The sequence below is a fragment of the Oryctolagus cuniculus genome, chromosome 6 (assembly GCF_051225735.1).
Source record: "Oryctolagus cuniculus isolate XC-2025 breed Fujian yellow rabbit chromosome 6, ASM5122573v1, whole genome shotgun sequence".
Taxonomy (NCBI): domain Eukaryota; kingdom Metazoa; phylum Chordata; class Mammalia; order Lagomorpha; family Leporidae; genus Oryctolagus; species Oryctolagus cuniculus.
This window is the reverse complement of record NC_142872.1, coordinates 24,664,319-24,691,818: the sequence shown is the minus strand read 5'-3', so window position 1 is coordinate 24,691,818 and position 27,500 is coordinate 24,664,319. Positions and strand designations below refer to the sequence as shown.

At 53.1% G+C, this 27,500-nt stretch overlaps 1 long non-coding RNA gene across 7 annotated transcripts in view; it reads right to left on the bottom strand.

Annotated features, from left to right (window-relative positions):
• LOC103347871 (uncharacterized) overlaps positions 1-27,500 on the bottom strand; it is a 190,317-nt gene that overhangs the window by 49,898 nt on the left and 112,919 nt on the right. Inside the window, exons 3-4 of one of the 7 annotated variants that reach the window (XR_016236122.1) lie at positions 18,396-18,536; positions 16,324-16,632 (exon numbers count right to left, since the gene is read on the bottom strand). The exons of 5 other annotated variants lie outside the window; for them this stretch is intronic. This is a non-coding gene — a long non-coding RNA (uncharacterized LOC103347871). Of the gene's footprint in view, positions 1-16,323; positions 16,633-18,395; positions 18,537-27,500 lie in introns of those variants that run through there. One more of the 7 variants, XR_016236123.1, reaches the window with a different exon arrangement.

Genomic DNA, 27,500 nt, shown 5'->3' with positions numbered 1-27,500 from the left:
GACCTCTCTCTCTGCCTCTCTGGAACTCTGCCTTTCAAATAAATAAATAAATCTTTAAAGAAGAATAAACAGCAACTTAATTTATTAACACAGAAAAAGGTCATGATGGACTTTGTCGTCTTTACTCTTATAACACACTCTCCTTTAACGTACATGATTTTATTATTGAGTCTATCAGCTTTTTCTTTTACTTAATATTTTCAGAAGCTATTCATGTGCATCAGAAGCATGCAACTGCCTGCGCCCCTTACTGAGAGGGGTGAGGTTTTCCCAGCGAGTTTCCCAGCTACTCTAACACGATGGTGCGGCGTTGATTGTAAAGCAAAGACGTAGAGCAGTATATTCCACATGAGCCAGTTTTCATTTTTTCAAAACAGAGGAAACAGATCAAATCCCTGTGTGCATCTACAGATTTTTAGTTGGATTTGTGCACACAGACAGCCTTAGACAGAATCACATTGTGATAACAACTCGGGAAACCTCATGGGGACAGGACAGGAAGGCAGACCCACCGATTGTTAACCTTTCTCCGCACACCTCTATATCACTTGGCTTTTTACAGCAGATGTGCTTATTTCATGTTTTTTAAGAAGTTTCTCAAAGTTATTTATTCAAAAGACAGAGTGAGTGAGAGAGGGAGACACCCAGAGAGGTTCACTCCTCAAATCCCTGCAACAGCCAATGCTGGGCCAGGCCTAATCCAGGAGCCAAGAACTCCATCCCGGTCTTGGCAGAGACCCAAGTATTTGAGCCACCATCTGCTCTCTCCAGGGTGCCCATGAGCAGGAAGCTGGATCCGAGGCAGTGGTGGGACTTGAACCCAGGCACTCTGAGACAGGATGCAGGTATCCCAAGCACCATCTTAACCCACTACGCATGACACCCACACCAAGTAGGCAACTTTTTAATCACCTCCCAGGTCACCGCTTACCGGCAAAGTGAAGGAGGTTGGAGACCCCTGAGACGTACTTCATACAGATTCCAGAAGACGCCTAACCCTGGGCGGCTGGGGAGCTCGCAGACGCGAGGAGAGCGCGCACACACAGCACCCTCAGAGAACCACTAAAACCTGCATGGGTTCAGAGGCAGGTGCCATCGGGGATGTCATACTGGAGGCTCCAGGCACGCAGAATGGAGGGACGTGGGTGCATGGAGGGACAAGGCAGAGCAAGAGAGAGCCCCAGCACGCATGTGAGGTCGCTGCATACAAACAAGCAAAGGAGCAAGAAGCCAAGGGGCCTAAGAAAGGCTCGGGCACACAGCAGGGGCTTCGTAGCCGCCTCTTGAGCTCCACCTGACAGATCGCCCACACTGCAGACAGCAGAACTGGCAGAAAGAGGGCGGCCCACCAGCCAGAGAGCTGCCTCTGGGGCAGGCATCGGACGCCCGCATCTGCATTATAGAGGACCTGGGTTCAAATCTCCACGTCCCATGCCAGCTTCCTGCTTCGTGCACCGGGGAAGCAGCAGATGGCGGCTCAGGGACCTAGATCCTTGCCACGCACATGGAGACCCACTGGAGTTCCAGGCTCCTGGCTTCCATCGGGGCCAGTGCCAGCTGCTGCAGGCATTTGGAGAGAGAACCAGGCAATGGAAGGTCTCTCTCACTCCCTGCTGCTCTGCCTTTCAAGTAAATAAACTTTAAAAGTCCTACTGAGAACTGCTTTTGGTTTCTCTTCAAGGGAGCAGATCCCCGGGGAATGCATCAAAACCAGATTTCTCTGTCCCCAAATGCTGAAGCAAAGGCAGGTTTGGAAAGCTGGGGAGGCCCCACCTGGGACGTATGGGCCCGGGAGGCTCCCCTCTGGGCGACAGAGCAGCCCTTACACAGGGATCCGGCCAAGGATGGTTCCCACAGCCATGTCCACCTCCACATCAAAAGCTTGCAGCCCATGGTTCTCTTTCCAGAGGAATCTCACCTCCTGGTACACCCTGCTGCAGCCATGCCTGGCCAGAGTGGGTGTTCGGTGAACAAAGTCCAATCACCGTCAGTACAGAGACTGGAGCTCCAGGCAGCACCTGCTGACTTGGACTTGGGCCTCCTGCAGAACTGTGGTGCTATGGGGTTTGGGAGGTAACAGTTGAACTTGCAGAGGGGCAGGGAAACAAGACTGGTGAACTATGCTTGGTTTAGAGACATCAACAGCAAGAGTGACCCACCCCAACCTTGTGAGGAAGAGTACTTGAACTTGAACTCAGAAAGAGGCCAGCCTGCATCCTGCTTCACGGGGCAGGGAAGGGAGTGTTGGGGTACTCTTCATGGGGGTTTTCAAAGGAGGGGTGAGGAAGGGCATGGTCTTCCCACAGGCACATCCCAAGACAGAAGGGGGATGCCTTCTACTTTGCTTCACACCAAAGCCCCAGCCAATGCAAGCAGTGAGGGAGTGAACCAAACGAGGGAAAACCTCTGTCTGTCTACTCTTCCAATAAAATGAAAATAAAGAAATCAAAACCACAAGTGAGGAACAAGGACCATGAGCCGTGGTGGGGCCCACCCTTGCAGACTGCTCGGGAGCAGCAAAGCAGCTGTGCAGAGACGCAGCCCTGCCCACCGGCCCTCTCCCACCCTGCACTGTTCTGTCCTGCCCAGGAAGCTGCAGGCTATGTAGGCAGCCCCCGCGAATTCCCAGGACAACCTTCCCACCCCATTTTCATCTTGCGTTTGGAGGCGCTCACTGTGTAGCCCTTGGCAGCACAGATTCAGCACCCCAAGCTGGCGCAGGAGGGACCAGCCCATCTCCCAGGTGTACCCGGAGCCCTCTTGCAGCCCCACAACTCATGTAGTCCATCCAGCTCCACTACTGAGCTCGCACACACACGAGGCAGGTGTGGCCCCCACCCTCCCGCATGTGGAGCTGGCCACCCCCATCGTGGGGCCACTCAGCTTTTCCCCCAGAACCCACCAGAGTGGCAATGACAGCAGCCTTCCCCTCCAGGCCCCGCACACAGGGGCTGGCTTCCCCTTACTGTCAGCTTTTTGGTTCTAAAAATCTTTGCTTTCTGCCCAGAGGAACTGTGGCCTCTGCATTCATTCAAACGACAGTGGGTCTTCTGAGACTGGGTGTGAGCTACAGGAGAACGCAGCAGAGATGCAAAGTCTCCCGTGGCAGGGGAGGCAGAGACGCCCTGATTACCAAGTAACTGATCTGCGCACCAGCAGACAGAGCAGGGCTGGACCATGTGACGAGGGCGGCCAGCGCCTGGCCCTCAGCTCCCCGCCAGGGGTGTGGTAGGGTTTCCAACAGCCACAGGTTCGAGTGAAGAGTTCACATGTAATGGGATTAATTCTCGCCCTGTTTGCTTTCATTACCATCCCACTCTCTCTGAGCATGAGAATCTAACCTTACCGAAAGCGTATTTTGGTAATCTGATATAAACTAAATTTAAACTTTGACCTCCGACAATAAAAACGTTACTGTGCCTCTCTGAAGACCTGAAATTCAGACAAAGGGGCTGCCGGCTTCGCTTTCCGGCTCCTCACTGCCTTCTCGGGACACGCCATGCAGCACTCAGGAGGAGCTGGGCACGGGCCGGGGGCACGGGCCGGGGGCCGTGGCAGGGGGCTGGCCGGGCTCCTCCTCACTCCCCTGAGAACCCAGACATTTGCAGCTTTCCTACGATTGCCGAGTGCCAGCCGGTGGGGAAAACTCGGAATGAAACTGCTCGTCTCAGGCTGCGCTACAATCTGCCCCACTCCCCGTTTTGCACGAACGACTTTAATCCCACGGTGGGTAAAGGTTAAGTATGAGCTTACTCCCATCTGCCCCCACGTCACGTTCTAATTCCTGTAGGTTATCTTCTTTAGAAATTAAGGCAAAGCCACCGCCAACCCACGTGGGGCCGTCTGCAGCCAGCCCCCCTGCACTGCAGACCTCCGCCGCCAGACCGTCAGCCACCTTCTGTTTTTTGGAGCTTGGCATCCACAGTTGTTCAGGTTTCCTGTGCAGTCATCGCCTCACTTTCTTTTCTTTACATAAAATTTCTCAGTCTGGACCAGGATAAGCAAATGAAAATTCAAATTCAGGGATGCCCTACATGAATAACTGCTCACCGAGGAAGCATTTCCTGTTTATATATGGAGCTAATGAGAATCCATCATGCCTGTCAAATACGCCGAACACCAAATTCAAATGTCAAGCCAAATGTAAGAGGTCATACATTCCCTTTGCTAACTAAAAGTGTAATTCATAAATATTATTGCTACCAAACTCTCCATCTACAACATTTGTTTAGAAATATGCACATGTAATATAAATTGTGATTAAGTTAAATGGGTATATTATTTCCTGTTTTAAGGGCTAGCAGCAGCATGAATTATGCTTTACTGCGAAGAAGGCTCGAGCCACAGGCAGCTCTGCCTGCGCCCAGCCCGGCGTTTTACACCCCCGATCGGTTTCTGCACATTCATTCATAAATACTTTACATTAGCCAGCCTCGCTGATAACTTTCACTTCTGCTGCCTTATAAAATAGCTCTTAGGATCGAAAAGGTCAGCTGAATGGATGTAAACTTTGGATCTATTTAAAAATAAAAGTGGGAAAACAAAAAAAGATTTACGAAGCCCGGGGTCTTCATGTACCTCCGTAAGCACAGGACCAGAATCCAAATTAAAGTGAAACTTCGCATCTGTGGCACGATGTAGCGAGGTGGGAACCGTGAGCAGGGGGAGCGGCAAGCGCACACTTCTACCGTCCAAAGTGAGCACCAGGGAGCAGACACAGCACCGGGGAAGCAAGCTTTCACCCCCGTGTTGTTTCCCAGTAATCGGCTAACATCTTCCATTTTAAAGGCCCATCTAGGCGCGCACATCTGCATTATTTTAGGAAGATAAATCGTATCTGGTAAGGAAACAAGGAGGGTCCTCACCTGAGAGCCTGAGTGGGAGCTGTCACCAGGGCACTCCCACAGGAGGAAGAAAGGAAAGGGGGAGGTCACGTTGTCAGTCGCCAAGGCGAGTCAGTGTGACGTCCCAGTTCAACCGAAATTGCTATCAGTGCCCTAAACCACAACAAGGACACCTGCCCTCCCCCCGCCGGGCCTCTGGCGAGACAAGTGTGCCCTGGACAGGCTACAGAGCCAAGGCCAGAGCAGCCCCCGCCAGCCACACGGGCGGAGGACGAGCCCAGAGGGCGGGGCAGGTGCTGACTCACCGCTGGTTCTGCAGTCCCTTCCAGAGGGGCTCCGGCCTGACGCCCTTGCGCCAGACGGCTTCGCAAGGAAACAGACGCTTTGATGTCACGGCCCCGGAGACAGGGGCAAGCTGGGCTCCTGGAGGAGATAACCAGGACGGCTCCCAGCTTTTGAAGTGGGCGAACAGCATCTCCTGAGCTACAGATTCAGACGCCGACACGTCGGGGGCTGGTCTCCGTGGGCACGTCTGCCCCGCTGTCCCAGAGCCCACAGGGACATCCGGCCCACGTGCCACGCGGCAAGCAGGAGCCCCTTCTTCCCTCGGCCCCTAGCTTCCCCTGAAGCTCAGGCTGGACGGGCAGATTCGGCTTCCCCACTCAGCGCTCTGGAAAACGGGATCAAAGCTTGGAGCGCTCCTGTAATCTCCTACCAGCAGCGCCGTACCTTCCCATCCCAAGGCAAGCGGTGCCCACGGGGTTATCTAAACGCAGTTCCTGCACTCGTATCTGTGCTTTGAAGCCCAAAGAAAGTGCTATTTTCGTTCCTCATGGGTTTTTTGATTTTTTTTTTTTTTTTGCATTAAGGTATACTTTACATACTTATAATAAAATGCTCAGGTCTGGAATGTCCTATTCACACCATTCTGATGACTTCAAAGGAAGACACAGGACACTTCTGTCACGCATTAAGTCCCTCCTCACCCCCAGGATGAACCACTCACTTGATTTCTGTCACCAGAGGCTAGCTGTCCCAGCTCAGACTTCTTGGAAGCACCTCATTTAGGGTGCGCTTTTTCATGCACGTCCAGCTTCAAGCCCTCAACAGTTCTTCGACCCATGCATGACCCCGCATGCACTAGGGGCTGGTCCAGGTGTCCTGCTTAGTATTCTGACATAGTACACGCAGTATGGTTACCCACTCTTCACCAAGGAACACGCGGGATGTTCCTCAGTTGTAGAGTTTTATGAATGAGGTTTCTATGCAGTCTTATACAAGGACTTTTTTTTCAAAGGTTTATTTGTTTGAGAAGCAGAGGGAGAGAGGGACAGAAACAGAGACCACTTTTCCATCAGCTAGCTCATTCCCCAAATGGCCACAATGGCCGTGACTATGCCAGGCTGGAGCCAAGAGCCAGGACCTCCATCCTGTTCTCCCAAGGACCGGAGCATTGGCGTCACCTGCTGCCTCCCCAGGCACATTCGCTGGAAGCTGGATTGGAAGGAGAGCAGCAGGGACTCGAATCGGCGCTCGGAAATGGGATGCTGGAAATGCAAGCAGCAGCTCAAGCCACTGCTGACTCTTATACAAGGACTTTTATGGGAATGTTAATATCTCTCAACAAAATATCAGGTAGAATGAGTTTTTCTAATTTGTTCAACCTTGTTAAGGTCTATTGCCTTCCCATACAAATTTAAAAATCATTTAGTCAAAGAAAATTTGGGACTGATCGATTTGGGACAGTTGACATCTTAAAAATATCAAGTTTTCCAATCATGAAGATGGCGTATCTCTTCGCTTATTTAGTTTTTTAATTTCTCTTAGCAATGTTTTATAGTTTCCTAGCTTATGGGAATTTCATTAAATTTATCCCTAAGTATTTGAATTTTTGTGCCATAATGTTATTTCAGATTTTTCATTGCTAATTATTTATTGCTAATATGTGGACTTTTAACTTTTTTATACCCTGAGACATTGCAAAATAAATTACATCTGCTCATTTTTAAAAAATTTCTTAGGAATTTCTTTGTACAAAATCATGTCACTTGCAAATAAAGAGAATTTACTTCCTCCTTGCCAATTGTTATGTCCTTTAGATTTGTTTTTATTTTGTGCAAGACTTAGCAATGCCGCTGCTTTGCTCCAGTCTCTGAACAAAAGCATTCAATCACCTACAAGCACGCTGGGATTTTTGTAGACAGTCAGATTGAGAAGGTCTCTTCTATTCCTAATTTCCTGAGAGTTTTTATCTTGACTGAATGTTGGATTTTCTCCTTTAATCAGCTGATTATATTTTTAAAAAGGTTTTATCAATTTGTTTTTCATATATTTGAAAGGTAAATTAACAGGGAGCCAGAGAGAGAGAGTGAGGGAGTGAGAGAGAGAGAGATCTTATACCTGCTTGTTTACTCCCCAGATGCCACAGCAGCTGGGCTGGACCAGGCTAGAGCCGAGAGCCCAGGGCCCACCTACTTGAGCCATCACTGCTGCCTTCCAGGATGAGCAGGAAGCTGGGTTGCAAGTGAAGTGGAGACTCAAACCCGAGCCCTGCAGTATGGGATGTGGGCATCCCAAGCACTGTCAACCACAGTACCAAATGCCTACCTTTACTGATTGATTTATTTAAATATCAAAAAATCAGTAAAGTCAAATGCTGTAAAATCAACATGCAAAAAAGTAACATTTTTAGATACCAATAATGATCTTCCTGAAAGAGAAAACATGAGATTCCAGTCACAGAAGCTGCCAAATAGTTAATATTTAGGAAAAATTTAACCACAGCACTGAGAGATCCTACAGTGAAAATTACAAGACAGTGAAAGAAACCAAGGACATACACCAAAAGCTGTAAAGATATCATTGTTCGTGGGTTAGAAGAATTAATATTGTTAAAATGACCATACTACCTGAAGCAAGCTACACATTCAATGAAATCCCTATCAAAGTACCAATTACACTCTTCACTGAAGTAGACAAAAACAAGCCCATAATTCACATGCAAACACAAATGACCCAGAATAGCCAGAGCAATCCTGAGCCAAAAAAAAAAAAAAAAAAAAAAAAATCAGATTTGAAGCATCAAAATACTCAATTTCAAAGCCTATTACAAACCCACAATATTTAAACAACATGGTATTTGCACAGGAACATATCTGACAAAGGTGCCAAGAACATATATTGTAGAAAGGATAGTCTTTCCAATAAGTGGTCTGGCAAAACTGTAAAAGAATGAAATTAGATCGCTACCTCTCACCATAACAACAATCAACTCAGGATGGATCAAAGACCTGGATGTGGTACCTGGAGCTAGAAGAAAGGAGGGCAAACACTTGAAGACATTAGTGCAGGCAATGATTCCATAGACAAGATCCCCCAAGTTCAGTCATCAAAAGCAAAACTAGACAAATGGGATTATATCCAACTTGGCAGCTTCCGCACAGCAAAGGGAGAGACCACCAGAACCGTAAGACACGTCACAGAATGAGAGAAAGTGTGCGCAAGCTATTTACCTAACAAAGGATTAATATCCACAATCTAGCAAGAACTCAGAAAAGTCAACAAAAAACAAAAACAATAACAATGTAATCAATTAAGAAACAGGGAAATAGGGCAGTCATTGCGGGGCACACATGCCACACCGGCATCCCCATCAGAAAGCCAGTTCGAGTCCCCACTGTTCCACTTCTGAGCCAGCTCCCTACTGATGTGTCTGGGAAAGCAGCAGAAAGATGGCCCAAGCCCTTTGGCCTTTGCCATCACATGGGAGACCCAGATAGTGTTCCAGGCTCCCAGCTTCAGCCTGGGCCAACCCTAGCTGTTGCAGCCTCTTGAGGAATGCATTAGTGGGTAGAAGCGTGTTCTCTCATTCTGTGTCTCTCTCCGTCCCTCCCTTCCTCCCTCTGTCACCCTGTAGTTTGCCTTTCAAATAACTAAGTCTTAAAAAAAGAAAGAAAGAAAGAAAAAGAAATGGTCAAGAGACCTGAATAGACAGTTCTCAAAAGAAATACAGATGGACAACAAATAAAAAAAAAAAAAAAAAAAAAAAAAGCTCACCATCACCAGTCATCAGGGAAATGCAGCTCAAAACCACAATGAGGTCTCACCTCATCCCTGTTGGAAGAATGGCTGTTATCCAGAAGACACAAAGTAATACATTCTGACAAAGATGGGGTAAAAGGAACTCTCACACACCATTGCTGGGAATGTAAATTAGTATGGAAAACAGTATGGAGATGGAGAGGTCCTTAGAAACAAGAAGCAGAACTGTCACATGATCCAGCAACCCTACTGGGTATATATCTGGAAGACATGAACACATTGTATCAAAGAGATACACGTTCTGTCATGTTTATTAGCCAAACTATGCAATCAAAGTATCATGAGATAAATGCATAAAAAATGTGGTGCACATAGATAGAATACTATTCCGTCATTAAAAATTGAAATCTTTTCATTTGCAGAAGCAATGGATGGAACTGAGGACATAATGTTAAGTGGAGTAAGAGAGAAGCAAAGGCAAATGCTGCCTGTTTCCTCTCACGTGTGGGAGCTAAAACAAGCGGCAATCTGACTGCTGACGCTGGGCGGGACAGCAGGAGTTTGGGTTACAATACCTAGAAGCAGCCGGGCATGGCTCACTGTGACATACACACCCTACTAGAGACCTCAATAACAAGGGAAGCTGTGGGGGTACCCGGGAACTCCTTGTACTACTTCACGATTTTTGTTTTGTAAATTTAAAACTAGTCTGAAAAGTTTTTAAAAAAATTTACTAATCTTACATTCCTGGAATAAAAGCTACCTTATCCATTTCTCTATGTTACTGGATTTCATTTGCTTGTTTTTAAAAAGAATTCTCACATCTACCCTCATGAAGCACTTGGGTCTGTAACTTTCCTTTCTGTGATGCCCTTGGCCTGGTTTTTGCTGAGTCTGGACTCCCCAAAGTATTCCCAGTACTCTATTCTCTAAAAACAGTGGGCACAGTAATTGATTTTATCCCTTCCTTAAAGATTTGAAAGAACTCAATGGAGAAATGATGTGGGCCCAGAAATTTGCTAGAAATAATTTAACTTTCAATTTCCTCAAGAAATCTAGGGCTTGTATTTTCTGCTTCTGTTGGGTGCACCTGGGAAGCCCTCATTATGGAATTAATTAGCCTAAGCTGCTGGTTGTAAGGTGTATGCACCATGTGCGATAGCCCCATCTTCATGTCCAGTGCTGATCATTCACATCTTTTCCCTGGATCAGTTTTTCTCAATGTTAATTTTTATTAATCTTAAAAAAAGAAAAACTATTTCAACCTTGCCCTATTTTTTCTTTTTCTTTTTTCAATATTTTCCACTCTTATTTGGGCTTCATTTGCTCATCTCTTACCATTTGAGGTGGAAGCTAAGGTCACCGATCTTGCACTTTCTCTCTCTGACAGAAGCATTTTAAGCTATCTATTTCCCTTTTAAGTTTTGTGCATCTTGTGCATCTTCCAAATTGTAACATCTTTCATCATTAAATTTCAAATACTTTCTAATTTCCCTGGATTTCTTTGATGCACAGGTTATCTAATCATATGCTACTGTTTGCAAATGTCTGAGGAATTTTCTAGGTATCTTGTTACTTATTTCTAATTTGATGGCATTGTGTTCAGAGAATACACTGAGAAAGTAAATGCTTTGGGGTGGGTGTTGGGTGCAGGTTAAGCCACTTCTTGGGACGCCCATTTCCCATATTGGAGTTCTTGGTTAGAGGGCTTCCTGCCAATGCTCCTGGGAGGCAGCAGATGACGTCTCAAGTATTCGGGTTCTTGCCAGCCATCCAAGGAGACCTGGATGGAGTTCTCGGCTCCTGGCTTTAGCCTGGCCCATCCTTGGCTCTTCTAGGCATTTAGGGAATGAACCAGCTAATGGAAGATCCATATCTCTCTCACACTATCTCCCCCTTCTCTGCACTCCGCATTTTTTTTTTTTTTGGACAGGCAGAGTGGACAGTGAGAAAGAGAGAGAGACAGAGAGAAAGGTCTTCCTTTTGCTGTTGGTTCACCCCGCAATGTCCGCTGCAGCCGGCGCATCGTGCTGATCTGAAGCCAGGAGCCAGGTGCTTATCCTGGTCTCCCATGCGAGTGCAGGGCCCAAGGACTTGGGCCATCCTCCACTGCACTCCTGGGCCATAGCAGAGAGCTGGCCTGGAAGAGGGGCAGCCGGGACAGAATCCGGTACCCCGACCAGGACTAGAGAACCCAGTGTGCCGGCACCACAGGTGGAGGATTAGCCTATTGAGCCGTGGTGCCAGCCTGCACTCTGCATTTCAAAGAAACATCTTTTTTACAAAGTTAAACCTTAGAAATGTATTGGGATTATTCATGGCCCACCTCATGCTGTATTTTGAGGAGTGTTCCATATGCACTACACAAGCACATGCATTTTGGTTTTGTTGTCCATTAGACTGGGTCATTGGTATATATTTGCTCATTTTTCCAACTAAAAATTATCAAGAGGGCATAGTCTTATGCTATGAGCAGAAACATAGGGTTTTCTTTAATTCTGTCAATTTTTACTTCATGTATTTTGGAGATTTGCTATCATATACACTGGATTTGTAGGTCATCCTGATTAATGAAACCCTCTACTATCACTACATAAAGTCCCTTATCCTTTCGGCACCTCAAAGCTTACCACTTCCTACAGCACTATGGCATCACCTGTTTCCTTCCACATAGTATTTGCACGCTATCTTTTCCAGCACCGTTCTTTCAGCCTGTTTGTGTCCTGAAGTTGTAGTTCACACAAACCACCTATAATTGGGTCTCTTTTTAAAAGATGTATTTATTTATTTGAGAGTCAGAGTTACACAGAGAGAGGAGAGGCAGAGAGAGAGAGAGAGAGAGGGGTCTTCCATTGCTGGTTCACTCCCTAGATGGCCACAACGGCCAGAGCTGTGCCGATCTGAAGCCAGGAGCTTCCTCTGGGTCTCCCATGCCAGTGCAGGGGCCCAAGAACTTGGGCCACCTTCTACTGCTTTCCCAGGCCATAGCAGAGAGCTGGATTGGAAGAGGAGCAGCTGGGACTCAAACCAATGCCCATATGGGATACTGGTGCTTCAGGCCAGGGTGTTAACCTGCTGCGCCACAGCCCCTATAATTGAGTCTTGATCCATATCCAGTCTGACAACCTCTGCTTTTTAATTATGAAAATTAATACATTTACATTTAATGGAATTATATATTTTTTCCAAATTTTACATATAACAAAATTGAATTTGATTTTTGTTATTTCATTCTTTTTTTTTGGGGGGGGGAGGTTCTTCCTATCCTGTTTTATTGACATTAAACAAGTATTTTCAGCATTTCATCTTCTCTACTGACCATTTAGTTATGCTTATTTGAAATTATGTGTGTGTGCGTGTTTGCACACACATATATACATCTATTTGAGAGGTGGAGAGACCTGAGCTGTGGTGTTTCATTTTCTTGGAAAATATTTGTTCACCACCTCTTTGTATACTTCTACTTTCTCTCACATCTTCTCCACTTATATATATGTTAGACCATGTAGGAGTTCCCATACAACTCAGAAATTTCATTTTTGCACTTTATCATTTTTTCTTCAACCTGTATCATTCCTACTGACATGTTTTTAAGTTCAGTGACCCTCTCTTGTGCTGTGTCCAGTCTTCTGTTGAGTGCGGCTGTAGACTTCTCACGGCTCTCATCCTTTTACACTCATGTTTCCCTCTAGTTCTTCTTTATAGTTCCCACACCTCTGCTGCAATCCCCACGCGTTAGTGCACTGCCTTCTTCAGCAGATCCTCTGCACATTTGTCACAGTCACGTGCAATTCCTGATGAGTAACTCCAGCGTCTGATGAAACTTTGGTCTACTTCTATCGATTACTTTGTCTCTTGTCTAGTGGCCAGACATCATTTGAGGGGTATGTGTGTGTGACACATTCACGTTGAGTACACATTACATGTGGAAAAATGGTAGAGATGCAGCAAATACACCCCAAACTGGAGAATGTTCTTCATGAGACTGCTGGTGCATGAAGCAGTCCGCAGGTGAGCTGGGCCTGGCGCCTGTGTCTGCTCTGATGACCTCCACGCACTGCAGTCTTCAAGCACTGCCTGTCCTGGGTGCACCCCAGCGTTGCTCAGTTCTCCCCCACCGCGGGCTCTGCGCTGCAGATGAGGTCTCTCTCGGCATTCCTGCTGCCCCCTAGTGGTGCACCTTGCCCGGTGCACAGCGCAGGCTGTGGTACCAGCAGTGACTGATCTGGGCAGTCCCGTGTGCCTGGTATTAGAGAGGCTCCGTCAGCTCTCCTGATTCCCACAGGAGCAGACGACCACTGTCTCACACCCTGGGCAGAATCCAGGGCCGGGGGGCGAGGGGGGCGGGCAGCAGCACATGACCACTCACTCTTCCCCATGCCTGCACCAAGCCATTTGCTCCTGGCCCTCCTGTTCTAGGCTCCGCCCTGCGCAGGCCTCCTACACCTGTGCCTCAGGGTGGCTGCTGCGCATCCAGGCTGCATTAACAGACGCATGCTTCCAAGATGGAGGGAGGGGAGCCCTTCCTGCTCGCGTGTGCATAACTGTACAAGGGTGTGCTGCACACCAGGGTCTTGCACTGGAGGGCGGACTCTACCTAATGAGCCCAAGCCCCAGCAGGTGCTCAGGATGAAAGGGGCTCTGGGACCAAGACACACAGAAGGGTCACAGGGTCTGAACTCACTTTGCTTGCCTGGGTCCTTATTTCTACACTACTGACTGGCACTCTGACCCACACAGACGACAGGTCCTCAAACACTCAGAAAATATGTTAAGACAAAAACAATGCATGGATTTCAAAATTTCCTACACCAACATCAACTTCTGTGTTGCTTCCATTTCCCGGAGACATTTCCAAGTTCCCTCGTCAACCGTTGCTCTTCCAAGGAACGCCAGTATCCGTCCACCCAACGCTTCCTTGGGGTGGCAGGCCGGCCCTGGCTGTCCATAGAAGAGGGTGAGGAAGCCCTAGTGTGGCTCCCAGTGGGACGCCAGGATCCCACTCTCCCACAGGGCAGGGTTTCTGTGGCTGCACTGTCACGAGCTTGGCACTGCCAGCAAACCCAGACCTCAGATAATGTTCCCTTCCTGCTGTGGCTTCTAGGAGACTCAGAGTCTGACAGGCCTAGAAGAAGCTTGGGACTTGTGGGCTTTTTTCTTTGCACACCTCTCCTGTTAGACTGTGAGCTCCAGGAAGGCTGGAACCCTGGCTGTTTTCTGCTCACTGCTTTATCAACAGCGTGAGGCACATGGCACATACCAATCAATGCTCACTGACGACCCACTGCATCCCTGCTTGCCTCCCCTTCCCTTCCCTTTGCTCCATGTTCTTCCAAAACCACCTCTTTAGCACAAGGTGGAGGACAAACACACATAAAAAAGCAGACATCACAAGCAAAGACAACAGGGAGGCAGCCTTTGGGCAAGGCTTAGGGCACACCTGGGCACCGTGCCCCTGGCCACCCCGCGGCGAGGCGCGAGCTGCAGGTGCACTTCCTGAAGTCCCTGCATATCCCTGGGAGGCCCTCCCTCCACCGCGCTCCTGGAGACTATGCTCCTGCAGGCTGGGCACAGAAGTTGCCTAGCAACACTCACAGCCTCCGCACCTCTCAGTCCCTCATTTGTGTCTTCCATGGACACAGGACAGAGTCAGCAAGACCCAAGCAGCAGCCTCCTCCACAGCCCCCCATCCCAACAGCCTGCGTGTGCCGGCACTGCCAGGGTCAGAGGCGCAGAACTGCCTGCTCTCCCGGCCTGCCAGGGGCTCCCATGGGGCATGAGCACGAGGCGGGCACACAGATGGCACCGCAAGCCCCGGGACAACGGGTCTCGGCAGCACATGCCAGGAGAAAGTTAGGAAAAAGAGATGAACCTGAGCTGAACCCCAAGTCTAAGATGGTGAAGACCTCCTCACCCCAGGAGCCACCTCCTTGGAGATTTTCTGCTCTGGGACAGACACGTTATTTTTCATACAGTAGGGTTCCTAACACATCAACATGCAAATCAGGTCTAAACAGCTTGCAAAAATAAATACCCTGACTCTAAAACAAGATGGCACGCAGTATCCATCTGGGGGAGCAAGGACACAAGGAGTGAATTGGGGGGGAAAGAGTTTTTAGCAGACCTAAGTTTCACCTGTGGCTGTCCAGAAACCATGACAAAGAACAAAGATCAGGGGCTGGTACTGTGGCATAGCGGTAAATCTGCCGCCTGCAGTGCGGGTATCCCATATGGGCACTGGTTCGAGTCTCAGTTGCTCTACTTCCCATCCAGCTCTCTGCTATGGCCTGGGAGAGCAGAAGAAGACGGCCCAAGTGCTTGGGCCCCTGCACCTGCGTGGGAGACCTGGAGGAAGCTCCTGGTTCTTGGCTTCGGATCAGAGCAACTCTGACCGCTGCGGCTATTTGGGGAGTGAACCAGCGGATGAAAGACCTCTCTCTCTCTCTCCCCACTCCACGCCCCCCCCCACCGTGTGTGTGTGTGCACGTAACTCAATTTCAAGTAAAAATAAATAAATATTTTAAAAAACAGATCCCCAGACTCACGGACCCCTCAACATGAGCCGTGGTGTCCACGGGGCTCTCGCCCCTTCCTGCAGCTCTCAGAAGCCGTGTCATGTGGCGCTCTCACCCCAGCAACCACAGGCTGCACCCCGGCCCCTCCAGCGGCTTCTCCAGCTTAACCACCGGGCCACTGAGTCATGGAGGCTCCGTAAGAACGCTTCCACCAGACTCAGAGAGGGGGCCAACGGCTGTTGGCTCCTTCAAGCCTCCGGCCTAAGCTGAAAGTCAACCCTTTCAACACTACACACACACACACACACAAACCGCCCAAGTACTTTTTTCTGATGGAGAAACCAAGAACAGACCAGCAGAAGCGAGTCCCATCAGGACACTCCACACCTGTGCCGTCCAGCATGGCAGCCGCCCATCACACAGCCCCTTCAAGGTGAAGTTTAGTGAGCCTAAGTGAGACAGAAGTAAATACTGAATCCTTCAGTTGCATGGCCACAGAGTGGCAATTTCTAAAGCTCAAGGGATGCAGAAAGCTGGAAGTCACAGCCCGGGGCTTCAAGCGTGTTTCCATCAGCACGGAAGGCTCCGCCCTGGAGCATCCGTGCGTGAGCCCCGGGAGCCACGGTCGCCGTGGGCGCCCCCCAGCATAGAACAGTCCACCTGCAGCCCCTGCTGGATGCCGCATGGCTCCAACCATCACTTCATTCTCAGAATGGCCCGACCGCCCAAGGCTCCCGGGAACTGTCCTAGTGCCCCAGGGCAGCAGTCCCACCCAAGCCAGCCCAAGCAGAACTCCCTGTGACCTTCAGCGCGCACTCGTGCAGTGCTTCAGGGGTACAACAAGTGGGCCGGTGCCCCTTCCCCGTGCTCATGCCCGTGCTCATAACTACTTGGAAAAGGGGTCTTGCTGATGTAACCAGCGATTTTTTTTTAGAAAGACTTATTTCTTTATTTGAAGGGTAGAGTTATTTGAAGGGAGGGAGGGCTGTTCCACATGCTGGTTTACTCCCCAAACACCTGCAACAGCCAGGCCTGGAGCTCCATCCTTGTCTCCCACACAGCTGGCAGTGTGCACCCAACTACCAGGGCCGTCACCTGCTACTTCACGGACACGTCTTCAGGAACCTGGGTCAGAAGCGTGCAGCTGATGTAACTCAAACCAAGCCCTCTGACGTGGGACGCAGGTGCTCAATCCGGTTCTCCCTGAATCCTGAGACGTGTTGTCTAAGAAGCTGGTAAGACAGAGAGAGAGGAGGGGGCCGTGGGCAGGTGGAGGCAAAAACTGGAGTTCCACAGCCACGAGCCAAGTGAAGGCAGAGGCTGCCACCAGGGTCCGCGGGAGAGGCACAGACAGATGCCGCCCCAGCGCCTACAGGAAAAACCAACCCTGTCAGCACCCAGGTGTGGAACTTCTGCTCTCCAGAGCCGTGAGAAACCACACGTCCACGGCCACAAGCCAGCGGGTTGGCGGCCACTGACTAACCAGCTGCAGGAAACTAACCCAAGGGGGCCAATGGCTAATCACGCCAGAATGAGCTCCCTCCCCGGGTGGGGCCTTCCACATCCACGCCCAGCCCGTGCCTTCCACCTGGGCCCATGGGTATCCTGGCAAGAGCCCGGGGGAGGAGGCAGACCAAGCTTCCGGCCCCAGGGAGTGCTGGGAAGAAGCACCCGCTGCAGTGACAGGGAATGATTTGGGCAATGAGGCCTCAGAACCCTTGTGACGGTGCCACGGGGACACCTGTGGTCTTTCTTCCAGGTCCTTGTCTTCCTGTGTTCCCAAACAGGATGTGCCCTGGCCTTCTCCCCTCTCCTCTCCTGCTGCTCCACTCATACTCCCAGGCTTATGTCAAAACCCACCTCCTCCAAGAAGCCCTCTCAGACCATGCCATCCCAGGATGAGGGCTGCACACTACAGCAGAAGGAGCCCAGGGCTCTCCACTTGGCTTAGCCACAGCCTCACTGCGATACCCCCACCCCTTTCACGTCTCTACAACTCTCAGGGCCCCCAGGGTCCCCATCAGCAGGCACGAGGAGCGAAGCTCAACCATCCCGGATTATTTGCACCATCGTTCCCCACCTTCTTGCCTGGCGTGTGACAGACGCCAGGTAACGGCGATGACACTGATTCTGATCCTGCAAACAGACAGGTACCGGGGCAGCTGTGATGCTGAGTGACTCACACGCGCAGCACCTTTAATGAGCACTTGTGGGTGGATGGATGAACGCAGGAAGGGGAGAGGAGATGCGCTCGACCCAAGCACCACGCTCATGAAGGCAGAACCCTGGGTCTCCGGATGGAGCCGGCTCTGAGCCTCACCCACGACTGGGAACTCAGGAGCTATGGGGGGGTGGGGGGTACACGACTCACCCAGAAAGGAGACCAGAGCGCCAGGGCCTCTGACTTCACACAGGGCACCCGGCATTCCCAGCTGGGCCCCTCCTTGCACACAAGGAACTTCTGAAAGCAATCGGGGCTCTGCAACCGGGACTGCCAGCCAGAACCGACGCCAGCTGGGCGCCACCCCTGGCAGGTGCTACCCTCATCCGTGCATCCCTCTTCCCCAAGCACCTGGAACAGAGATGCAAGGGGAGTGAGCGCAGACCATGCACCAACAGGACCGAGCCCAGCGCTCAGTGTATCAGGTATCCCCTGCGGGATATGTATACCATGGCTCAGGAATTCCCTGTGGGCCATGTGGCCCATTCTCCACTCCCCTGGGCACCACCTCTCACCTTCATTTATTCATCACGGGTAACCTGCAGTTCATGGGCCTACCCTAGTGTGTCAGTCCTGACACGGCCGGAGAAGCCAAGCTGGCTACAGCCGACCTTGATCTTGGTGCCCAGAGAAAGGCCACTGGCCCACATTACCCCATCGCTCAGGCACTGGGGCACAGTCAGGTGGCTCTTGGGGCCCAAGATAGACCACGGAAGTCCCAGCAGCCCTTGTCACTCAGAGGCCTCAGGAATTCAGGGAGCACAAAGCACTTACTCTCCCTCTCCCCAGCCCCCGTCTCACGCTGTTCAGCTCAGATCAGGAGAACAAGGCCAGGGAGATGGACTGGCTGCAGCCTGGCGGAATGCGGCGACTTCTGAGTCCTGGCGCCGGCGGCCATCGCGGAGTGGGCTGCCGCTGTAGACGGATTCACAGACTTATGAAATCAGCATGAGTCAGTGTCTTGCCTTCCTCACACGCATGACTCACAAATCACCAAAACCCAAGGAGAATGCGTGACTCAATCATTTCTTCAAGGCCTGAAGGGCTCCAGAGCTGGGGGAAGGGTGTGGCCAACCCGAGACCACCCCCCACCAGCAGCGGCCTTTCCCAGGCAAGGCAACGGGACGGGACGGCTCAGCTGGAGGCCAGACACGCTCGGCGAGCTCTGAGATGTGCAGCCCTGGGCCCAGCTGCTCACTCACTGGCTTTGGCTGTGTGCCACACCCTGCCACATAGCAGGGGTCAGCCCAGAGCCCTGGCTCAGCCCAGCTGAGAACACGGGCAAGTCACTTATCATGGCTGAGCTGCAGTCACAGAGCTACTGTGCACGAAGGCCCCCAGAGTGCCCAGAGCACACTATCTGCTCAGTGAGCACGGGCCACTGTGCTGGAGAGAGAAGCAACCGTGATGTCCCCCCAAACTCCAGGAGCCCCCGCCAGTGCCCGCTCAGCCTCCCCGGCGCTCACACGTGACTGGAACCCAGGTCCTCCCGCCGCAGTGGCAGGAGAAGCAACTCAGTCCTGGGCCCCCTTCCTGAGACCCCTGCCCCACAGCCTGGGCCCAGCTCCAGGTCATCTTCCTCTGCAGCTTCCTCCTCGCCTTGCCCACTCGGTCCCAGCCACACTTTCATCCTCCAGCCCTCGCCTCGCTCCAACGAGCTGAAGATAGCAACAAGCAGCTTCCTCCCCCGGCGTGGGTCGGCCCCACCACGCTGCCTGCCCTCCAGGGAACATGGTCACAGACTCCCATCTTCCTCTCTTGTGCCCAGCGTGGACTCTCCTACGTCCTCAACAGCCTTCCTCCTCGCCTCTCATTTGCCAGAGCCAGGCCTGGAAACATCACCTTCGATGCTGCCGCCTATGGGGCCCCGGTTGTGCGCTGCCTCCAGGATCCCAGGGAGGTCTCCCAGGCCAGGAGGAGGCCTGGGTTCAAGGCCCAGCTCCGTGTCTGACTCCAGCTTCCTGGTTTCCAATGCACAGCATGGGTGGTAGCAGGTAAGAGCTGCTACCCACATAAGTGACCCAGACCAAGTTCCCAGCTCCTGGCTTTGGCCAGACACAGCCCTGGCTGCTGTGGGCACTTGGGGAGTGAACCAGTACATGGAAGGCCTCTCTTTCTCCCTTTCAAATAAATTGTTAAAGAAAGAAGGAAATTAGGACTGAGCCATGCTCAGTCTCACTCCAATTCTGCCTTTGAGCTTCTGCTCAGAGCAGCCCCCTTGGAGACACAGAGACCCCCCCCCCCCGGCTGCTGCAGCGCTGGGCCCTGCTGCCTTCAAGGCAGACTGACAGCTGCTCCGCCAGCACCCGCCCCCATCACGGTGGGTCCTGACATCCCACGAGAAGCAGCCCTGACGCCACCAGGAGGGGAGGCACGGTCACAGACACCCATCCTTCCGGCTGGGACTGCGTGTGCTGAGACCCTCCCCTCACTGCCAGAGCCCAGAGGGGCCCGGGAAGTGACAGATGCGTCACGGTGCAGGCCAATTACACATGCCGAGCACAAGTCCGTGCTGGGGCCCAGGGGCACCCAGACAGTAGAGGGGATTTATGGGCCAAACCTGATTTCCCAGAATCCCGTGAACTCAGGAACAGAGCAATGCAGAACCCGAAAGAGCTTTCCTCCAGGTCTCGCTGGGAGCCAGCCTATTTTTGGAGGGCTTTGGCCTCGCCTGCTTGCTGTACTTTATTGCTGGCAGAGAGATGGGAAATTTATTACTTTACAAATCATAGCACTCGCAGCATAAATGAACTGTCTGGCTGCAGCACGCTCGGGCCCAGATGATTTGCGAAACGTCTAATGGTAAGCGGGGTTATGCTATCTGCTTACGGCCTCCGAGACAAAAGCGAGCCGTGACGCAGAGCATCTGCACAGTGTAACTCCGGCCCAGCAAATTGGCTGCGACTCGTAAATGTTGGCTCAGCAGCATTGCATAACTCGCTGTGCTCCGCGCGGGGCTCAGAGGCTCACAGGGCAGCCCCGGGGCCCGGGGAGCCGGCCCTGACGGAACTGTGCGTGACAAGCGGGGCACCCGCGGGGCTCGGGGCCTGGGGTCAGGGCCGGGCTGAGCTGCACGGCCGGGCTAGTTCCTGGGGCCTGCTAGCTATCAGAAGGCTGGACGGACTCCCGGGACAACCTGGGCAGGAGGTGCACTCCACAGCCCTTCTCCCCGAATTCCCCAAATCTGGAATGGGGTCGTCTTGAGATCATTGCATCCTCGACGTGTAGACAGCAACCAGTTAGCACTCAGCCCGCAGGTTGGCTGCTGAGAGAGCACGTATCACACAAGCCTCACCACTGCCTGCCTCAGCCCGGTGCCTGGGACCAGGGACGTCACTCAGGGAGCTGATGGCACATCCACAGACAAGGGGGGCTGAGACAGCCACTGGGCAGCTGTAAACGTCAAGGTCACTCTTGTGCAGCAGGACTCAGACCCTGGTGGCACAAACCTGCCCGCATGCATTCTGTGCCCGGCTCAGCAGTCCACAGTTGTCACATGCACAAAGCTCTCAAGACGGACGCCATCACCCCATTTCACAGGTGAACGAGTGGGGGCTCGGAAGAGTCACACCCACCAAGCTCACAGTGGGGAGTGGCAGAGCCAGGCAAGCTCAGGCCCCCCGCCTGCTGAGCCGCTGCTCCTCCCGCGGCTCTGTTCCGTCTCCTGTAATCCAGCAAGTCCTCCTCCATCCCCCCACCTCACTCTGTGCTGAGACAGGGCTCAGTTCATGTGCATCTTCCCTAAGCTCAACAGTGATTGGGAAAAAGGCTCCAGAAAAGAGGGGCTCACTCCTGCCCCAGGAGCTCCCAAGGTCAAGGACTGCATCATAAGGAGCCCAAGAGGGACACCGTCCAGGAGGCCAGGGAGGGGTCAGCAGGGAAGGCTGGGCCATGGCTGCCTCAGGTCAGGCACTGGAGGAGAAACCGCAGCCCCCACGCAAGCTGTGCCACAGCCCCGGCATGCAGCAGAGACTGCTTCCAACAAGCCCGGCGCCCACCCAGGCCGGGGCACCTGGCAGTCTCAGGGCAGCAGAGGGAGCCCACTGGTGGATGAGCCTAAGGTCCCTGCCTGAGCGCAAAGCCCACCTTCACACGGGCTTTGTATGGATCTCAGGCAACCGTGAACCTGTCTTGATTCTCAACGTGGTGCAGTCCGCAACAGGAAAGCAAACGCGGAAGCTTTCTGAACCCTGATTTTTAAAGGCAGGAAGGGAATTTGAGAAACTCCGACCTTTAAAAAGAAAAGAACTCTTGTTCCACCACAGCGGATTGCAGCTGTGTTCTTGGCATTCAAAATGCACCCAACACTCACCCAGAAAGAGCCCAACCTTCGCCCCCCAGCCTCAGGAGGCACGCACTGGCCCGTCGTCATCCTCTCGCTCCCCCGGGTTCCTACTCCATCAGCACAGAGCGCCTCCCCCGCCCCAGGAAGGGCCCCGCACGTGGGCTGGGCTCCTTGGAGTCTTCAGCTCCTTCCCGTCACCTGACGAGCATGCATCAGTCCCCAAGACCCCCGGAGCAGCTCCGTTAATGGACTTTTTATAGCACGTAAACGTCGGCCTCCGTCAGGAAGCCTGCTAGCCACATAAACAGTACACATGAGTCGGCACCACAGCCGCCACCAGGAGGCACCTTCCTGGCGTGTTCCAAGCAGGCGTGTTGGCGTGGCTCCGCCGGGGCCTTGCGGCACATAACCAGCACCTGGGTGACAGCTGCCCTGGAAGGTGCGGCCGCCAGTCACTGCCGGCTCTGGCCTCTAAGGAGAACCCCAGCAAGCCCTGGAAGCTTGGCTTCGCCTCAGGCAGGAAGCCACGAACAGAACACTGTCGGCTGGACCCGCAACACCCCTACCGCAACCGAGCCAGCAAGAAGGGTCCTCACCCCTGCAGACACAGACCGCAGCAGGCCAGCACGCCTGTTCCACGCTGGGCTCTGATGCCAGCACAGGGGACACAAGTGACCCCTCGCAGCACATGCAGCAGACACTGAACTGCCTCTTGTCTTGCCCCTGCACACCTCTTCCACGTGACAAGCTCCCTGGAGGAGCCTGCGGTGGCAGTAGCACCAGGAAATGGCCAGGGATGACAACGGCTCTGATGACCTTGCCTCGGTCCTTTGATGACCCCAAGCAAGGCCACATGACTGACCACAGCAGAGGACACAAGACGTCGTTTGAACCACAAAGCCCCAGCGGCCACTGGGTGTTAATGGGACTGGGGGCCGGGGGTGTCTTCAGGAGCATCTGGTTGAGGTCTGAGTCCCTGTCCCGGTTCACAGAGTTCTACACTTTCCACCCAGTGTTCAAGGAGCCACAAGCGCCCAGCGCCTCACAGGACAATGCAGCTGAAGAATTCTGTCCAAACCATTCCCTAGCACAAGACGACCAGGGCAGCCAGGCAATGGCCACCCCAGGCCCACCCCTCATGCTACCCATCTAAGCCACCCCAGCCACATTGTGTGTGTCTGCAGCCACCTGCACCTGAGGCAACCCTCTAGGGGCTGCCCCCCACGCCTGAGCTGGGCCTATTAGTCCCTGCCCTCCACTTTGGGTTCTGAGAGAACTATAGAGCAGCAGATAGAGATGAAAACCCATGGTGTCTCCCACAGCTGCTGGCCTCTGGTTCTCCCCAGGTGAAGAAACAGACACCAAGGGCAAGGCCAGTGACATAGAGAGAAGAGAGGGCCCTCCACCCCCAGGCACAGAGAGGCCAGCACACTGCACCTGGAGTCAGCTTCTCCCAGGACTCGCCTCCTCTGGCCTGAGCTGAGTCAGGGGTTTGCAGCTGGGTCACAGGTGCACCGATCCCAGGGAGCGCCCATGAGTCTATTGGATGGCCCTCCTGCACCTGTCAGGGAAGCGACAGGCTACCGAGGGCCAGCCCCGCACTGGGGGAGGGTCTTCTGGGTCCAGCCCAGCAGCACAGCACAGGACTCTGGGGGCTTGTAGCTGCAGACGCCCAGACTCCACCAAGGCTCACTGATGGGTAGGTCCGGGTGGGTCTCTGCATTTGGAGGTACAGAGCTCCCCAGTGACCAGGATGCTGGGCCACACAGCCTTGCCTCAAAACAGAGCCCACAGTGTGCACAGGGTAGGGGATGGGACTCAGGGAGCAATGCTGTTTTCTAGAAAGGTCCATGTCAGTCTGGCAAAAACGATTCTCATCTCACTCCTGGGCCTCCTCCAGGGCTCCTACACTATTTATCAGAACTCCCTGAGGCCCCTCTTGCCCACAGCCTATGTCACACAGGGAACCCTTGTCACTGGGTGGGTGGGGGGGTGTCTCTGCACCTCCTGCACACACACTGGCTCCTGTAAGGAGTGGAGCTACCCCCGGCCTGTACACAGGCCGCATAGACAGAGCCAGAGCAGGGAGAGAACCGGCTCCTCCTCATGGATCCCGGGGCTCTGTGGTGGTCCCTGTGGAGGGAAGGTAGACCCCAGAGTCTTCGCAGGCAGAGGTGAGACTCAGAAGAAAGCTGAGGGGGTCCTGGGACTCAGCCCAGAACCTGGGATTTCTCAAGTCCAACCATCATGCCCTTTCTTTGTCGGTAAAGGGCACCTGGAAGGGTGGGTATGGGGGAGGGGGAGAATACGGCAGAAAGACAGACATGCCAACATCCCTTCTGAGCCAGGAGGAGCACAGCTCTCCCAAGGTCCAGCTCCAGTGCCAGCCACTGCCCTGGTTTGCCACGGCTCCAGCCATTGGCGCAGCTACTACAGCATAGGCAGGGAGAAGGCCCCAGCAGGCAAAAATGTGCATTTGATCAAGGTTGCAAACACGGTGTAACATGAGTTCTCCTGATCTATTGGATTTCTGCAAAAGAGCCCAGAACTCCTCACTCAAGTTCAAGCTCAGGTCTCGGGAAAAATGAGTTTGTTAATTCAAGCAATTCCCCAGTGGTCAGTAGTTTATACCACGTGCTCTGGAACAATGTGGCCTAAGTCAGGGGGAAGTTGAATTACTTCCTAGGGGAGAGCCAAGGACTATCTGTTAACCTTGACAGACTCGGCAGCCTCCTGCGCTGGCTGGCCCCGCTGCCTGCAAGCCCCTTCCCAGGAGGCTGGGGGAGGGCTCGGGTTGCACCACGCACACCCCCACACGGAGGAGCCCCCACCACTCAGAACTCAGCTTCTCCACCACCCTACCCCACTGCATCCAGAGCTGGGGCCCGCCCCCACCGGCCTCTGCAGAAGCCCATCGCCCGTTGCTCCAGCTGGGCTGGGTCTGCAGGACCGTGACCCTCCTGCCAGGTACACTGGCCCACGTAGAGGAGTGGCAGGCTCCCCACTGCAGGCTGACCTCCCCCCCACCCCGGCAGGAGGTGGTGGGAAGGGTCCTGGTTAGGGAAATTAATTGTGGCCAGAGACCCCCAAGCCACTGGTAAACTCCATCCAGTGAATGCTTGCTGCGCATCTCCATGACACTATCACTGTACTGACCCCTACAGCTTCCTGCTCCACCTGGTGTGGACCTTGGGAGGAGGCCCAGGGGACAGCCGTGACGTAGCCACCACCACAGATCGCGTATCTACAGCGCCCTCAGAGGCTGCACGCGGGCCCCTCAGCAACCCTGGAGGAGGCACCATTGGCATCCCCACCGCACAGAGGTGGAGACATAGGGACGTGGAGAGGACCACTTGGCTGCATATCGCTGCTGTTCGGATGTGGGACGGACCAGACAGGCAGGCCCTGGAGCCATCATCCTTTCTCGCCACCTGGACCATCCTCGTCCCACAAGGAGGAAAGCGTTGGTGCCCCTGCTTATCTGCTCCAGCCCAGGTGCAAACAGGCACCAAGGAATGGTCCTCTCAGGGTACATGGGCTCTGTCTGAGCCCAGAGCCTCAGAGGCTGGCTGGCCCACCTACCCCGTGTGGATGTCAGACCGGTTTCTCTGCTACTCCCCATCCCACCCCCAAGCTCCCCCCTACCTTCAAGATGGCCCACAGCATCCTTGAGAAAATTAAACAGAACTGCGCGCATGAAGCTGCTCAGTGCAGCGTCTGCAATTAAGAACTCGGCAGAGGGGAGCTATTTTGGTGGTGATGATCATCCCTAGTGACATTAACAGGCCACACACAAGGGAATTGCAGAGTGCCTGCAGAAAAACGGAATTAAAAGCTAAGTGCGTTTTGGTGCAAACATCTTTGAAACCCATGCAGTTTTTCCTAAGCCACCTTTACTGTGAGCTTCTGGCAGGCCCCTGGTATACAAAACACCAGAGCAAGTAAGCCCTGAGCAGGCTGAACTGAAGGGAAACAACATTTGGGACACCAGCATCATCATTCCGTTGCTATCATTTCTTTCTCTCTCTCTCTCTTTTTTTTTTTTTTTACAGGCAGAGTGGACAGTGAGAGAGAGAGACAGACAGAAAGGTCTTCCTTTGCTGTTGGTTCACCCTCCAATGGCCACTGCGGCCGGTGCACAGCGCTGATCTGAAGCCAGGAGCCAGGTGCTTCTCCTGGTCTCCCATGAGGTGCAGGGCCCAAGCACTTGGGCCATCCTCCACTGCACTCCCTGGCCACAGCAGAGAGCTGGCCTGGAAGAGGGGCAACCGGGACAGAATCTGGCGCCCTGACCGGGACTAGAACCCGGTGTGCCAGCGCTGCAAGGTGGAGGATTAGCCTAGTGAGCCGCGGTGCTGGCTGCTATCATTTCTAACTCTGGGCTGAGCTGGGCTTACAAGGGCCCCCATTTCACTTTTTTCCTAAAAAAACTACCTTGGTTTTGTATACAGGAGCTTCAAAAAGTTACATAAAATGGAATTAAAACAGAGTGTGCATTTTCCCAAAACCTGTTGGAATTCCCCCAGAGGAGTATCCTTAAATTTTTTTTTTTTTAATTTATTTGAAAGGCAGAGTTACAGAGCAAGGGAGAGACAGAGAGAAAGATCCTCCATCAGCTGGTTCACTCCCCAAATGGCTGCAATGGCCGGGCCAAAGCCAGGAGCCGGAAGCTCCGAGTGGATCTCCCACGTGGGTGGCAGGGGCCAAGGACTCCAGCCATCTTCCCCATCTTTTAAAGTTGCAGGACAGGAAGCTGGTCTGGAAGGGGAGCAGCTGGGAATTGAACCGGCGTTCACATGGCCCAGGGAGGAGTGACCAGCGCTGCCACTGCAGACAAGACAAGAGGAAGGAAATACTCCCTACCCCTCAGGAGCCTGGCCATGCGAACCTCCAAGGAGCCCCATGTTCAGGGCTGGGACTTCAGTTCCGCTCCTTCTGACAATCCAAGCAAGGGCAAACGTTCCCGTGATGCCAGACAAAGCTCCTGCTGGGAAGACGCCCACGTGCCCATCAGCAAGGACCACCAGAATAGGCGAGCCCATTCCCAGGTCCAAACCATAATACAAGTGACCGCAGGTCACCCAGACCCCTCTTACACGAATTCCCAGCTCCACACACAGACCAGGCCCGGGGCTCTCACAGCAGCCCAGCGAGGGAGCAGTTAGTCTCTCCACTGGGGACCGGCGACGTTCAGAGATGTGCCCAGGCCACTTGTCCCTGGGACAGACTTTAGACTGAGACACTCCCCAAGGGGTCACGGCTCTGCCTCGCAGCACCCCGGCCAAGTTTTCCATTAAATCATCCAGGGCCAGCCGGGACGCCAGAGCTGTCAGTCTGGAGTGGTGGCTTCCTCCCTGGCTGTGGGAATCTTCAGCTCCCTGGGGCCTGGGTTAAGTTCCCTCTCTACACATATAGACGAAAGATGCCAAAGGGTCAGCCCTTGTTCCCAGCCTGGCTACGGTGGCCCTGATCTGGCCACCGGCGGACTCCCCACCATTCTTCCACCGCCTCGCCGGGGGACTGGACAGCCCTGCAGAGACCGAGCCCTAAGAGGTACCTACTCCAGCCGTGCCTCCCACGCCAGAGACACCGAG